Source organism: Caretta caretta, chromosome 5 (assembly GCF_965140235.1).
Source record: "Caretta caretta isolate rCarCar2 chromosome 5, rCarCar1.hap1, whole genome shotgun sequence".
Classification (NCBI taxonomy): domain Eukaryota; kingdom Metazoa; phylum Chordata; order Testudines; family Cheloniidae; genus Caretta; species Caretta caretta.
In genome coordinates this window covers 47,614,887-47,631,774 of record NC_134210.1, presented here as the reverse complement: position 1 = coordinate 47,631,774, position 16,888 = coordinate 47,614,887, and the positions used below count along the sequence as shown (strand labels likewise).

At 43.1% G+C, this 16,888-nt stretch overlaps 1 protein-coding gene across 3 annotated transcripts in view; it reads left to right on the top strand.

Annotated features, from left to right (window-relative positions):
• Positions 1-16,888, top strand: part of IQGAP2 (IQ motif containing GTPase activating protein 2) — a 242,355-nt gene that overhangs the window by 101,606 nt on the left and 123,861 nt on the right. The gene's annotated exons all lie outside the window — the stretch shown is intronic.

The following is a 16,888-nucleotide window of genomic DNA, read 5'->3' as shown; positions in this document are numbered from 1 at the left end:
GAGACTAACCAATTTATTTGAGCATAAGCTTTCGTGAGCTACAGCTCACTTCATTGGATGCATACTGTGGAAAATACAGAAGATGTTCTTATATATACAAACCATGAAAAAATGGGTGTTTACCACTGCAAAAGGTTTTCTCTCCCCCCACCCCACTCTCCTGCTGGTAATAGCTTATCTAAAGTGATCACTCTCTCCTTACAATGTGTATGATAATCAAGGTGGGCCATTTCCAGCACAAATCCAGGTTTTCTCCCCTCCCTCCTTTTTTTCCACACACGCAAATCCACTCTCCTGTTGGTAATAGACCAACACTACAGAAAGAAGGATTCTAGGTGGACTCCTCCTGAAGGTCGAGACAGCAGACTGGACTTCTACTTAGAGTGCTTCCGCCGACGTGCACGGGCTGAAATTGTGGAAAAGCAACATCACTTGCCCCACAACCTCAGCCGTGAGAACACAATGCCATCCACAGCCTCAGAAACAACTCTGACATCAGAATCAGAAAGGCTGACAAAGGAGGTGCTGTTGTCATCATGAATAGGTCGGAATATGAACAAGAGGCTGCTCGGCAGCTCTCCAACACCACTTTCTACAAGCCATTACCCTCTGATCCCACTGAGAGTTACCAAAAGAAACTACAGCATTTGCTCAAGAAACTCCCTGAAAAAGCACAAGATCAAATCCACACACACACACCCCTGGAACCTTGACCTGGGATTTTCTATCTACTACCCAAAATCCATAAACCTGGAAATCCTGGGCGCCCCATCGTCTCAGGCATTGGCACCCTGACAGCAGGATTGTCTGGTTATGTAGACTCCTTCCTCAGGTCCTACACTACCAGCAGTCCCAGCTACCTTCGAGACACCACTGACTTCCTGAGGAAACTGCAATCCATCGGTGATCTTCCTGATAACACCATCCTGGCCACTACGGATGTAGAAGCCCTCTACACCAACATTCCACACAAAGATGGACTACAAGCCGTCAAGAACACTATCCCCGATTAATGTCACGGCTAACTTGGTGGCTGAACTTTGACTTTGTCCTTATCCATAACTATTTTACATTTGGGGACAATGTATACTTTCAAATCAGCGGCACTGCTATGGGTACCCGTATGGCCCCATGGTATACCAACATTTTTATGGCTTAGAACAACGCTTCCTCAGCTCTCGTCCCCTAATGCCCCTACTCTACTTGCGCTATATTGATGACATCTTCATCCTCTGGACCCATGGAAAAGAAGCCCTTGAGGAATTCCACCATGATTTCAACAATTTCCATCCCACCATCAATCTCAGCCTGGTCCAGTCCACTCAAGAGATCCACTTCCTGGACGCTACAGTGCTAATAAACGATGGTCACATAAACACCACCCTATACCGGAAACCTACTGACCGCTATTCCTACCTACATGCCTCCAGCTTTCACCCTGACCACACCACACGATCCATTGTCTACAGCCAAGCTCTACGATACAACCGCGTTTGCTCCAACCCCTCAGACAGAGACAAACACCTACAAGATCTCTATCAAGCATTCTTACAACTACAATACCCACCTGCAGAAGTGAAGAAACAGATTGATAGAGCCATAAGAGTTCCCAGAAGTCACCTACTACAGGACAGGCCTCACGAAGAAAATAACAGAACGCCACTAGCCATCACCTTCAGCCACCAACTAAAACCTCTCCAACGCATCATTAAGGATCTACAGCCTATCCTGAAGGATGACCCAACACTCTCACAAATCTTGGGAGACAGGCCAGTCCTTGCCTACAGACAGCCCCCCAACCTGAAGAAAATAGTCACCAGCAACCACATACCACACAACAGAACCACTAACCCAGGAACCTATTCTTGCAACAAAGCTCGTTGCCAACTGTGCCCACATATCTATTCGGGGACACCATCACAGGGCCTAATAACATCAGCCACACTATCAGAGGCTCGTTCACCTGCACATCCACCAGTGTGATATATGCCATATGTGCCAGCAATGCCCCTCTGCCATGTACATTGGTCAAACTGGACAGTCTCTGCGTAAAAGAATAAATGGACACAAATCAGATGTCAAGAATTATAACATTCATAAACCAGTCGGAGAACACTTCAATCTCCCTGGTCACGTGATTAGACCTGAAAGTTGTGATATTACAACAAAAAAACTTCAAAACCAGACTCCAGCGAGAGACTGTTGAATTGGAATTCATTTGTAAATTGGATACAATTAACTTAGGTTACCTTGCATAATGACTTGGCCACTCCCAGTCTCTATTCAAGCCTATTTCCCCTTGTTTTTTCCTACCCCTGCCCTCCCCCTCCCCCCCCCCCCCCTTCCTCAGACGTTCTTGTTAAACCCTGGATTTGTGCTGGAAATGGCCCACCTTGATTATCCTACACATTGTAAGGAGAGTGATCACTTTAGATAAGCTATTACCAGCAGGAGAGTGGGGTGGAGGGAGAGAAAACCTTTTGTAGTGGTAGACACCCATTTTTTCATGGTTTGTATGTATAAGAACATCTTCTGTATTTTCCACAGTATGCATCCAATGAAGTGAGCTGTAGCTCACGAAAGCTTATGCTCAAATAAATTGGTTAGTCTCTAAGGTGCCACAAGTACTCCTTTTCTTGTTACCCAAGCAAGGAATGTTCAGGCTGGATTCTGTTGTGATCCAGCAGCTTTGCACCCCTCCAGCACATAATCGTAATCCGCATGATGGATCTTCATGGACAGAAAATCTCTGGGTAGCACAGATGCTGTAACAGCTCTGCAGCCCTACTGTAGAGGGCATGCCCATGGGAGAGGGGGCCATGGCTGAGGCATTTCTACTACAGCAATCCCTTGCTACCAGAGTAGCCCCTACCAGCTGTGATTAGATGGGTATAAGTTAGTGTCTTTCAGGTTGCTCCAACTTAAACCACAGAGGAGATGGCACAGGATTGATGGGGCAATGAGCATATACAGTGGCTTCAAGCCACCGTTGTCCTGTTCCAGACCTGTACTGAGTGTATCTCAGTCAGACACAATCTGGCCCATGTATCTTAAACTGCCTAATTCTAACTTAATGTTTCTGCCTGGGAGACTTTCTGCTTGGGAGAAATCCAGATGCTGTGTGGCTGTAGTCCAAAAAACTTTAGCATGCTGTGCAGTGTTCTGGAGTTGAAAGGATGGAGTAGTTTTTGTTTGGTCTCGTTTTGACTAAAGGTCAGAAACATGATGCAGCAGGTAAGTGTATTGTAAGTATAAAGAAATCTGTAGAATACTATAATAAAAAGAGTTCTCACTTTTTAATGGTCAACTTATTCATTTTTTTCTTTGTTTTACCAGGTTAATTTGTCCTTGTAAGAATGAGAGATAAATCACCAGATTGGAGTGGTTTTTTTAACACTCTTCTCACTGCCTTGGAAACAGTGGACTACAGATTCTGTGGATAGAAGAAACTTAGTGTATTGTTGCTGTAGCATGGCAGAGTGGCTTACTTCGGCAGTAAACTGGGCAGGGGCCCCAGATGATGTGAAAATACAAGTGGAATAGAAGTTGGGCTGGAGTGCCAAGAGTGGGGAAAAACTTTAGTATAAATACTTTACCAGGAAAAGTAGCGAGTTGGTAAAATGAATAGTTCATTATTGCTTTCTCTCGCCACTGAAACTCATGCTTTTGTGGCCATGAATTGAGCCATAACATGTTCTCCGCTTCTTAATTTGAGAGAAAGAACTCTTCTCAGTTGAAGGATTTTCCTCTTACCAATTTCACTAGAACTAGAAAATCTAACAAGAGTTTTCTTCAAGAATGTCTGTGTCTGTGAAACCTTGGCAACTGATAAATCCCACGGGTATGATGGTAACATAGTCTGCATAAAGATGGCTGTTTGACTGACTGTATGTGGCTAGCTCTTCCTGGCCAGCTATAAGGAAATAAGGGCTGTGTGTCATTGCAGGATTAAGTGGTTCTACCATCTCTGGACAAGCATTAGTACTGCGTCTTATGTAAACTACCAAGTAGAAATGAAAAGGAAGCAAACTGGAGTAAAGCCTCCACCCCATCTCACATGTGGAAACTCTTTATTTTTATGTCAGTCTTTTAAACCACCTATCCAGTGCTTCATCTCCATCCATGGACCAATCAACAGTACTCAGAGTCCCCAAGTGTGTAAGAGGCTCTGTTCACAATCAAACTCTGCTTCGTATACAAGTGGATTCTCATCCAAGGTGTAGGCCCTGATTAACTAGGGAATGTTCTTTGTACAGACTTCCTTGGCTCAGAGATGGCTAGGAAACCATTGAGACACTTAGTAATATTCCCAAAACAAAAGGAGTACTAGTGGCACCTTAGAGACTAACCAATTTATTTGAGCATAAACTTTCGTGAGCTACATACAGCTCACTTCATCAGCTGCATTCAGCATGCATTCAGATGCTGTAGCTCATGAAAGCTTATGCTCAAATAAATTGTTTAGTCTAAGGTGCCACAAGTCCTCCTTTTCTTTTTGCAAATACAGACTAACACGGCTGCTACTCTGATTCCCAAAACAATTACTCCTGAGGGCATTCTGTGTCCGCCCCGCCCCCCAAAAAATCTGTGCACAATATTTTAAGATTTGCAAATGTTATTTGTCAAATAAATGAGGAGACTCCAGCATGGCATTGGGGAACACAGGCCACTGGCTTCACAAAGGTGGAAGATCACTGTGCAGCTACCCGCAGGACAGACTCAGCAGTGAGGCTGCCCCCAACCCTAATACAGCGCAAGGACTGGGCCTGCCCTTCCATGCCAGGTGCACCAGGTGTGGGCAGGCAGGCTCAGCAAGGCAGAATCCAAGGGTGGAAGGGCTTAGTGTGGGGATCCAGGTGTGATTTAAGAGGGTACTGTGTGGGGAAATCTGGATGTGGGTGGCTCAGTGGGGGATCTGGGTGTGGGGGGGATCTGGGTGCAGTGGTAATGGGACTCTGCAGGGGGTTCCAGGTGAAGGTGGTTGTGGCTCAGTGGGGGGGATGGGTGTGTGTGGGGGGAATAGAGCTTGGTAGGGGGTCTGGGCATGGGGGAGTTTTAGGGGAGGGTCCAGATGTAACTGGTTGGGGCTTGGTGTGGTGAGGATCCGGGTGCAGGTGGCTCGTCGGAGTAGTCGAGGTGCAGGGGGAGTGGGGTTCATGGGGGTAGGGGGGATTCTGAGTGCGGGGGTGTGACGCTCGGCGGGAGGGTCTGGGTATGAGGGGGTCTGGATGCACAGCAATTGAGTAGATCGGGGAGCAGCTCCCTGTTCAGGGATCCCTCCCCTCTGCAGCTGAGGAGCGATGGGTTCAGGACACAGGGGATGGTGGGGGAGGAAGAGTTTGCAGATCTTCCTTCAGCTGCGGGGGGAAATCTGGGGGTGGGTCAGACCCACCCCCAAATGCTGTGCAAAGAAAGAGGAAGTCCTGTCTCCCTAGCCCAGCTGGGACTAGCGGCTGAGCCTGTCGCAGTGTAGAAGCCACTAGCTGGGTCTTCCCCAGTCCCGCCTCCTTCCCCACAGTGATTTACCTCTCTGCCATCTGACCTGAAGCCCTGAAACAGACTGCTGGGGAGGGTCGCATGACCGCTTTTGTGGCTTCCCTGCAGAAAAATGACTTTCTGATGGGGAAGCACAGAAATTTGCAGGGGACACATTCTGTGTATGTGCCGTGGCACAGAATTTCCCCAGCAGTAAACAATCTGTAATGAGCGGTCGCTTCTGTGGTCTTTTGGGGGCATTTAGCTGGCATATCTCTTAAAGTACTGGAAAGGGACTATATAAAGACTGCTTGTAGCAATATAATGGTCTAAGGTCCTGGCTTGTGCACCAGATTCATGGAACTACTTTCAGTACACAGACTTCCAGTCTACTCGGATAACAAATGCAGTTGAAATGGGTGATATTAATGTTGGTAGCAATTAGGCAGTTATCATGAGTCAAACATACCAGTTTTTGTCATAGTGGCCTGTCTTTACAATGTCATAATGTGTGACTTCATTTTATCTCATTAGCGTCCGTTTGCTGCTATGTAACACCCGTTTTTTTTTAACGGTTGCTATTGACATTTTAGTAACTCTTCTGTATAGAGAAGCAAACTGAAATTTAGAGGACCCAGTTGTCCATTTGAACAATAGAAATCTTTGAGTCACACATTCTTTCTTGGTGTAATTATATTCTCCCTAGTTTTGGAAAGTGACTCACAGGCTATGCCTGTCATATAGTTAGTTGCCAGAATATGATCTAACTTGGATAAGTGTGATACTTTATCCTCAGTTTTGTACATGGTTTATATAGCAATCAGGATGACATGGACAAAAGGAAAAGTTGTTACATTGGATATATACCTCAATTTTATTATTTTGAACATCCTTTATAACCACATTTCTCAATCTGTATATTTAGTATGTGGTAGTGGTTTGTGTTAGGAAAATATGAAGTTCTATTTTGTAACCTAGTCATTTGTACACTTTTTGTGTTGTACAATATAACACATGCTTTCAAATATGGATGACCAAAATAAGGCACTGCAATAAAAGTAGCTTGACTTCTGCCGCTGGAGACGTGGATCACTCTCCACTATAATTCACGTGATGCTTACTCAGAGAGGGCCTAAAAGCTTTTGGAGACCTTTCTCTTCTTCACTTACCCAAATGCCTTCCTTCAACATGAATGGGGATCTAGTTCTGGCTGCGCATCCATATGTCTAGTCCTGTAATTCACTGGATGCTGATGCAATACTGTACCTATGTACAGTAAATGGCAAGGCTGGGGTGTAAATTTCTTAATGATGAGTTGATTGTAATGTTCCCAGAACTGAAACTCTGTTGATACTGCCTTTTTTGTTTTTAAAGCTTTCAGTCCTAACAAGCCTACAAATTATTGCACATTTAGGTATGGTTATATATTGGGGTTAAAAACACAACTGGTTGGATCTTATTCATACAGAATAGTGAAGGCAGAGAGGTTTTACTAACCAAAGGTTGGTAGGCAAGTAAGCAGAAAACCAACATATCATTAGTTCTCAGACCTTCTTTTCTTTTTGTTCATATCCTGTTTTTGCTTCCTCTGGAATAGACATGGATGTGGAGTTTCAATAGCTAGCTACCTAGTTTTCTGATAAAAGAAAAGGAGTACTTGTGACAGCTTAGAGACTAACCAGTTTATTTGAGCATAAGCTTTCGTGAGCTACAGCTCACTTCATCGAAAGCTTATGCTCAAATAAATTGGTTAGTCTCTAAGGTGCCACAAGTATTCCTTTTCTTTTTGCGAATACAGACTAACACGGCTGTTACTCTGAAACCTAGTTTTCTGATGTCTACTCCTTGCTTGGAAACATGGCACACAATGTATTCTCAAAGTAACAAGTGAATACAACAGTCTGCATCTCTGTTCCTTCAGCTCTGTCATGTGTTCTGCATAAAAATCATACTTTTGATCATATCTGTGTATATACACTAGCTCACCGGGAATAAAGACAAATAAACAACCAATTGGTATCTGAGAGGGAGTTAACAAACTTACATGAAAATATCCACTGTGGTCTATACCTATCTCTGTACTCTATCAGGCACTGGTGGAATTACTTTGCTGTCTGAAGGTACTTCCCACCCTTCTGTTGCAGTATGAATAATTCAGCATGCTATTTGCACCCTAGGTAAGATAACGTGTTTTATTTTCATGGCCAAAATTACTTTATTTGGCATGCTATATAATGGGCATTTAAAATGGCACAGATGTCCATATAAAGAAAATGGTCTATTTACAGATCTCTGAATTGAGCATCAGACAAAATCCACTAAAACATCTTGACCTTATTTAAAAAACTGTGTATACAAATTGTAGAAGTGTCTTGGAGTCTTTATCATTGAATATCCTTAGCGCAGGTCACATATGTGACACTTGTTTAGCCAAAGTTAATAGTAGCTGAAGATCATTTGCAGTCTGTTTTTAGTTTTTAGAAGTGAGCCGTTCCTGGTGCTTCCTAGCAGACAGACATCCACATGACTGAAAACATCTCGCCAATTGCTTTGGGGAGGGGGGGCAGGTGAAGGGGGCAGGTTCCAGTAGTTAGAGGATTAGCCTATCACTTGGGAGACTGGGGTTCAATTCCCTGCTCCACAACATACTTCCTGTCTGACCATGGGCAAGTCACTCAGTCTCTGTCTGTTCCCCATCTCTAAAATGAGAGTACTTCCTTACTTCACGGAGTGGTGGTTATGAGGAGAAATACACTAAAGATTGTGAAGCGCTTTGAGATCTATGGATGAAAAAGCATTTTATATAAGAGTTAGTATTATTAGGTATTGGTGCTGATGGTGAGGAATAATTCAGCATCCAGTATGTATCCTCTCCCACTCAGAATTGTAATGTCTCTGGGAACTATATTAATACTGTTTTTATTTTTAATATTCAGAATTATTGGTGCAAAAACACGTATGAAATATAAAATTAACAGCATTTGAGGAGGTTCTAAATCAGTTGTATGGGAGTGAACTCTAGCCATCTGATCTGGGCTTTGACAAACATGTTGAATTAAAATATATGTCCTCATTCTATTGTGGGACTTTTTTTTTTGTCTCAAGTCCTGTCCCACATTACCTGTACAGTCTACAATTTTTTAAAACTTTTTCTGACTTGTTTTGCGATAGTCCAACAAATTTTGAGTCTCATGGACTGATCCCCTTCCATCTGCTGCCATGGGAGAGGCTCTTTTGCTGTTAAAGCCAAAAACCCTTCCCCTTCCCTCCCAGCACAAAACTAGTTTTTAGGAGGATAAGCTGCTGCTATTGTGCAACACTCCTTTCCTTTGACCCACATAGTCAGCATGCTAAAGAATGACCTGTTGTTTATCCCTACACCACTGAAATCCCCAGCAATACTATACCATGTTTGTGAGCAAAACTGAAATAATGGGTCATCATTAATGCTGTCCGATTGGAGTCTGACTGACAAGATCAACAGGCAGACTGCAAAAGCAAATAAAATAATCACTATGTAGCTCTATACATGTGCTTTATAGGAGAGTGGGGCTCACATGTTGGGGTAGGGACTAGAATTACTTGTTTAACTTTTATTTCAAGGGCCTGAAGAGCCTGGTGTTGCAACAAAAAGATCCAGTTGAAAATTCTTTAAAGGCAAATGAAAAATGAAGACAGTGCTGATTGTTTCCGATTGCATGATTTCTATAGTAATGAAGCTCAATTCTAGCTTCTGTCATAAACTACAACAAAGCGGCCTTCTGTGAGGAGCTAGAAGAAAAATATGAAGGAAAACTCAAACTATTGTAACTATGCTCTCCTATTCTATCTTTCAACTCTAAAAGTTTTAGTTTCACTACAACATATAAAATGGCTATATGAGTATAAATGGTTGAGGATAGTTCTCACAATTCTCTCAGCATAAAGGCAGCACCTGCGCTTCTACTGACACGTCAGCCGTTATTCTGAGGTTACTGCATTATAAGTTTTAATAGATTATACTAATGCAAGATGCTGCCCAATGGGTTCAGCAGGCAGCTGTCTCTTTCTAATTTTAATTCAGAAGAAATAGCATTTATGTTCCTTACACATTCCTGAAGCCTAATGTGTCCATTTAGGAGTAGTCCCATGAGGTTCTGAACTACATCTGGATTTAGGGTAGATCTAGTTGATCACATGACCAGACACTTAAATAATTCTTGAGTAGGAGTTTAATTCTCAGGCAATAGTGAATATATGCCAGCAAACTATTTTTATTATACAAAGGATAGTGTCTCAGAGTGAAATACACATACATAGCAGTGAGTTTACGCATGCTTTGCAGTTATTGAACTAATTGAAAGCTTGGAAATGCAGTGCTTGAACTTTAGTACGAATGTGTTCACTGCCATCTGCAGTTAGGAGACTTGTTTGTTACACTGCAGTATTTGGAATGATTCCCATTGGTTTTGTATGTAGGGTGCTGTTTTTATAGTGTTTGGATAGGAATGGAGGGCTCTGTAGGATCAGAGAGGAAGTGGTTACTTACATTTTTTTAGTGTCCTGAAAATGCCCACAATATGCTAGCTGCTGTTGATATATATTTGAAAGTACACAGCCTACCCTGAAAAGCCAATAAGCTAAGTAAAGAGAGAATGCCATAGTACACGGGTGGGCAAACTTTTTGGCCCGAGGGCCACATGGGGGTTGCGCAACTGTGTGGAGGGCCGGGTAGGGAAGGCTGTGTCTCCCCAAACAGCCTGGTCCCCCTCAGAATCCCCGACCCATCCAACCACTCCCTGTCCCCTGACTGCCACAACTCCTATCCATACTGCCGACCCCTGACAAGTCCCCCCGGGACTCCCACGCCTATCCAACCCCCGCTGTTCCCTGTCCCCTGACCGCGCCCCCTGAACCTCTGCCCCATCCAACCGTTCCCTGTCCCCTGAGTGCCTCTTGTGACCCCCTTATTCAACCCCCGCCTCCTTACCATGCCGGAGCCAGCCATGCTGCCACACTGCCTGACAGGGGTGGTGGGCCAGAGCGCTGCCCGCGCCACGGCGTGGCTGCGGGCTAGGGGGGACAGCAGGGGAGGTGCCGGGGGCTAGTCTCCCCAACCGGGAGCTTAAGGGCTGGGCAGGATGGTCCCGTGGGCCGGATGTGACCTGCGGCCGTAGTTTGCCCATCTCTGCCATAGTATAATATACATATTTCATATACATAATATTAAGTGAGTCAGGATTTGCTCAGACAAATTCATCTTGTTCCTGTTTATTTTTAAGATTGGATTCAGTTACTGCAGCACTGTTAAGTAAAAGATAAGCTGTTTCCTGTACTGTGTTTGCAAAAAGATCAGTTTTGGGGGGAAGTAACTGATTTGTGTAGAATAAGTACTTGAGCTCTCTCCTGCCACCCATCAACAATACACAAAGCACTTTTGTGCAGAAATTTAGAAAAGAATATTTCAGGCTCCTCATGCCTATGTGAGAGGGTATTATGCATCTATAGGATACATTCTTATACTGGAACTGGAAGAAATAATGCCGATGATATTCTTGTAGCAAGTGGTTGACAGACAAAAGGCTTTGCTGTCTGGGAATTCTTTTGATGTAGGTCTGCTGTATTACTGCATATAAACTTGATTACATTTGTTGAATAGTGACAGAAGCTTAGAAGTATTGATGGAAAAAATAAGTGCTATTAAATACTATGACTCTAGCATTTCCAGTAGCTATCAAGCCAGTTCATTAAACACTAAATGATTTACTGGTCTCTTATTGGTTATCCAGTTACCCCACCCCAATCCACTTGTTTAGCTCATCCACCAGTTAAGTTTTTGACTTCTTTTTATTATATAAGCTCTGTGGGCCAGAGACTGTTTTACTGTTGGTATAGTGCTTAGTGCAGTGGGGCCCAACTTGGTTGTGGCTTTTAGGCATTACTACAATATGAATGTTAAATTACAGCCAAAATTTAAGGCTTGCTGGTAGCTATTCAACCCTTACCCACGCATTTGCTACAAGTAATGGCCATGGGGGAGATTCTCCATGACGTTTGTCTTCTACATTGAGGCATTTTTAATATCAAATTATTTTTCACATTTCTTAAGCCAACCTAAAAATCTGAAATGTATCTAACTTTGCATTCTTTTCTTTGGTTTAAGAGGAGAATGCCTTGTGTGCTGTATGTATACGTTCAATAGGGCTATCTGTACACGAGTTTATTCCTGTCACAAAGAGCCTAATGCAGACATATGTACAAATGAAATATTTCATGTACTTTCAAAATACATACCTCTTAGCATACCACTATACTCTGAGCCCCATGTATGGTAGCACATAAGGTCTAAAATATGTGGTAAGACACATAGATTTCTGCAATGCACCAATGCTAAATTTCTGTGGCAGTGTATGATTAATGGAGGAAATTATTTTGATTGTAGTAACTATCACAAAAATGTACCACTTCAATGTTTACTTAAAAATTGCCTTTTTTCTTTTACACTGCTGCAGAAGCTTCAGTTGGCTCAAGAACTTAAATACTGGTATCACCTGCCCTGTGGTAGTTGTCCTGGGAGGCTTGATTATCTGGATGGCTTTTTGGGTAAGGGCTGGGTCTACAAGCAGATGAGTATCTTAATTTCTTCTGCACAGGAGAAAGCTCACTGATCCATTACAGTAAGTTTCCCCTCCTTATACCTATTGGATTCTGGGAAGGGTGGGTACAAGTCCATCCATATAAGAAGGGCAGTCTAAGGGGAGAAGCCACTAAATCTAGGGTTCAACTAACTTTGGGGGGACAACGAATGATTAAACAGGTGTGAGGGTTACAGGGCCATAAGCAGGGATTCTGAGGGGGACCCCGAGCAGAGAACCCCAGACGGTGCCCACTGCTCCTCAAAAGTGTATAGGGAGCCAGCAGACGTTGCCCAGAGGAACTCTGCCTGGATATGTGAAGCAAGGGAAAAATGCAAATAGGCCCCACAGTCACAGAGCATCTCCCCTTCCCCTTCTTACAGCTTACTGGAGACAGAAACCAGACCTCGGAGGCAGCCCGGGAGTGGCCGTACCCTTACACTGTCCGTTTGTGCAGCCTCCAGTAGTTGCAGGGGGGATCCAGTGCTTTGGAGACCACTGTTGTTCTGAGTTGTAGCAGAGCCAGGGGAAGATGAGTCATTCCATGTTCCCTCTTCTCTGCCTGGAGTAGGGAATTTTTTGTGTGTTGTGGGGCTCTCTCTGAAAAGGGCAAAGTAATTGGCAATGGATTACATTAAGCCCTTTCTATATTGAACATGTGTACCTTTTTGGGGAGACAAACTTTGAACATGCATACTCTTCCCCTACGTTCTCCCCCCCCCCCCCCCCATTTGAATAGTTTCTTTCACCGTATAGTAAACAGCATAAAGTAACCGCAACAAAATCATGATTATTACAGGTGCAGTACTCCTAAAATCTAGTGAAATCTAAATATAATACATTTCTTGTGTGCTCAAAATTTAGGAGAAACTGAATTATTACAATCAGGATATATATCCAAACAATGCTATTAAAGAAAGCAACCCCTTTTGATTGTTTCAGCTTGCCATATGAACAAGATGTAAGGTATTTTTAATAAAAGATCATGATCTGATGTGGCCTGATAACGAAATGAGTAATCAAGTTGCATCTGAAGTGTGTGAGTCTTACTTTTTTTAACCTGTCAGACGAGGCAAATGTTGAAGAATACAGGCAATTTATGAAGGAGTTAATAATGTATTTTTCAGCTTTGAGTTAATTGTTGACTGTTGGTATAGCTGTGTGTGCTCTGCAAAAGGGTGCTCTGATTTCAGCTTCTTGCCTCTTTTTAAAGATCTTGTTCTACTTTTTCCAAAACTACTTCATAAAAATTGCTTGGACTTCAGACAAATAGTCTGTCTAGATTTGCAAGCTGAGACTCCTGACTGTAATTACAGCCACTCCGTGATAGCAGGCATTGCTGAGGCTGTATTAGTAAAGAGACTGTGCTTCAATAACAGGGGTGTGAAGATCCTTCCCTCCCTTCCCCTCAAGTTCAGCACAATGGCCCACCTTGCTCCTCTCCTCTGCTGAGGCCCTCTTCAAACTCCTGACGGTAGTGGTAAAGTTTCACATTGCCCAGTATAATTCATATCCTTCTGACACTTCACCCTCTGAGTTCCCCTTATTTATCTTCTGCTGTGTTTGGCTCTTCCTGCTCCCCCTTCCGTTGGCAGAAGTGATGGTAGTTAGACTCCTCTTCCTTTTGGCAATAACGGATGGTTCTTGCAGCCTGTTACTTCTCCCCAGCACCAGTGGAGGTGTGGGCACCCCCATGCTACCTCTGTCACCACTTGGCATATAATGTTTCATGCTCTTTGAAATTGATGGTATTGATTTAGCGTCTGGCAGATCTCCTGTACTAAAGCTAGCAACTCTGATTCTAGCAGAGGCTCCCTTCCCTTTTAGGTATGTCTATACTGCAATGTAAGTCGAGGGTTCAAACTCAGGCTTGAGCCTAACCCTCCGTCCCCACCTTCTGTCTACACACCAATCTTGCTAACCCAGGACTCTCACCCAGGCTTACAGGGGTGGAGAGTCTGAGCTTGAATCAAGCCAGGACCCAGGGTTCAAGCCTTGTTGGTTTGCAGTGTAGACACAGTCCCACTGGACTCATGCTCTGGGAGTCCACCAAAAGTATCCCACAGGCAGGCTGACTTTGTTCTTGGGACAGTCAGTTTTCTACCATGAACAAAAGGCCAGAGCAGCCATGTTTTTGGAGGGTGCTAGGAAGTCTAGGATATGGGCTGTTGGACTTCATGATGCAGTTTAGATACAGGGGCCCCATGTTAAGACCCAGGGTTCAACATTTCCTAACCTGGTGTTACAAATAAGTGAAGATGCTCAGGCCATAGGTTAACAAACCCAGGATCTGCTAACTTGAGTGCTACTGACCCTGGACTTACATTGCAATGTAGATGTTCCCTTTGTTAGTAGCTCTCATGGTTTGAAACAGCCAGAAGGTGTTCTGAACCTCTCTCCGACAAAGCCCTAAAGCTCTCCTGATTGGCTAACAGTCGGTTTCCTCAGGCTGCAATTATATTGTTGAGGGTCTCTTTAAAAAGAGACAAATATATATTCTGACTCATGAATAATACAGGATAGTGGATTACAGCTTGTGTGGTGTTTTTAAAGTTATATCTTATTAGTATTACAGTAATAGATTCTAGCCTTATTCTGCTAGATCCCGTACAGATGTATAATAAGAAACAACCCCTGCCCCCAAAGACCTTACCATTTGAAGGTTAAGTGCTTGGAAAAGAGACTACTAAGGGGGGATATGATAGAGGTCTATAAAATCATGACTGGTGTGGAGAAAGGAAATAAGGAAGTGTTATTTACTCCTCATAAATCAAGAACTAGGGGCCACCAAATATATAAAGTATCAATTCTGATCCTTTGTTGTCGAATTTCCCCAGAAGGTGATGCCATCTGAAGGAAAATTAAACTTGTAAGTTTATGGAGGGGAGGGTATGATGAGACTGCCTACAATGGCACATAGCCAGTCTGTGATGGCTAATATCTCCAGTGGCTGGTGGATGGGACACTAGATGGGGAGGGCTCTGAGTTACTGTAGAGAATTTTCCCAGGTGTCTGGCTGATGGGTCTTGCTGACATGCTCAGGATCTAACTGATTGCCATATTTGGGGTTGGGAAGGAATTTTTGCCCCAGGACAGATTGGCAGAGACCCTCTCTTTTCCCTCTTCTCCCGCCCCACCCCATTTTCCTCTGCAGCATGGGGCACAAGTCACTTGCAGGTTTAAATTCGTGTAAATGGTGGATTCTCTGTAACCTTAAATCTTTAAATCATGATTTGAGGACTTCAGTAACTCAGCCAGAGGTTAGGGATCTATTACAGGAGTGGGAGGGTGAGGTTCTGTGGCCTGCAATGTGCAGGAGGTCAGACTAGAAGATGATCAAGATGGTCCCTTGTGACATTAAAGTCTTAGTCTGTATCTTACTGTAATGTAAATAATATTGCTCAACAGTAGTAGTGTAGTTGTAGATGCTTATGGGTATACTGAGACAGGCTGGAGGCCAAACACCTTCAGCAACCTGAGAAATATGGACAACTAGTATTGTATTGTAACTAGTATTAAACATGTACCTCTTTACTTTATACCTGCATACATAGATCTTTTAAATAAATATTTTTAAATTAAAACAAAAAACTTGTCAATGAACACTTTGGTCCCGTATGGCTGGTTATAAGGTTTCAGCTCAAACAGCTCTGCTTCTTCTATGTAGACTGAAGTTCTCTAACACTAGTACACTCCAAGTGCAAAAAGCTGTTTTGGGTCTTCTGAATAGCAGGTTTCCTGATTGGCAGATTTGGTTTCTCCAGTGGGTTTATTCAAAATACATGATATTTGGAACCTCCTACCAGCCTTCTCTAAAACCTTATTTTCAGCAGATTTTGTTAGTCATTCTTTATTACCTATATAGTGTCCAGTGCAATTGGGTACTCTGCAGAACAAAAAGACACAAACGTACCATCTAATTTTAGGTGTGATATGAGTGTTAACAATAGGGGAACTTGAGTGAGAGAGGCATAAAGGTTGGTTATAAGATCATGTTCCATTTATGGTATATGGACATGTTAATGGCTTGTTAAAAATAGAACTTTTTTTTTTTCTTCCTGCTACTTAGTTGACCCTGAAGAAGCTGGTTTTTTAGAAGGGCTTGGAATGACAATAGGGTTGTGGCCTGGCAAATTTACCTAGTGTGGTTAAGTGTGAAATAACTGATTTTTTTCCTGGGGGTGTGAACCACATTATACAAGCCAGTTGCACAAATCAGTTTTAGAAAAAATTCAAACTTCAGTAGCACCTATAAAAGGGGCATGAGGCACAGACCACAGTGCTGTGGTACTGGATTCTTTGCCCACACTGGATCTGTCTCTTAGGCCAAGTCTGTGCAAGAAACTTTTTACCCATATAGCCAAACGCAACATTTCTGTACCGGTGAAAGCACTGGTATAGATGCATTTATACCAGCATTAAAGTGCTTTTGTTGATATAGTTTGTGTTTTTGCTCGTTGAATTAGTATAACTATACCAACAAAACTTAAGTATAGACTAAGACAAAGCTTCCCTCCAATCCAAATTTAAGGTGGTGTTTTTTTCCTTCAGTTTAAGCTAACTTGCATAGCATCCTCATGTGAAAATTTGAGGTTTATGTGGATGCTGCTGGTTAATTAGAAAGCCACTAGATCAAATTTTGGTGCTGTCAGACATTTTGCAAATAAAGCCTTCTGGAGATCACTCGCCATCCAGTGCCAACACAATGAAGGAAAGGCTTGAGCTTCTGCTGCCGCTCTTTGGCTTCAATCTAGGTTGTTCGTAAATACTCCTTAAAAACAAACTTAGACTCTGAATGA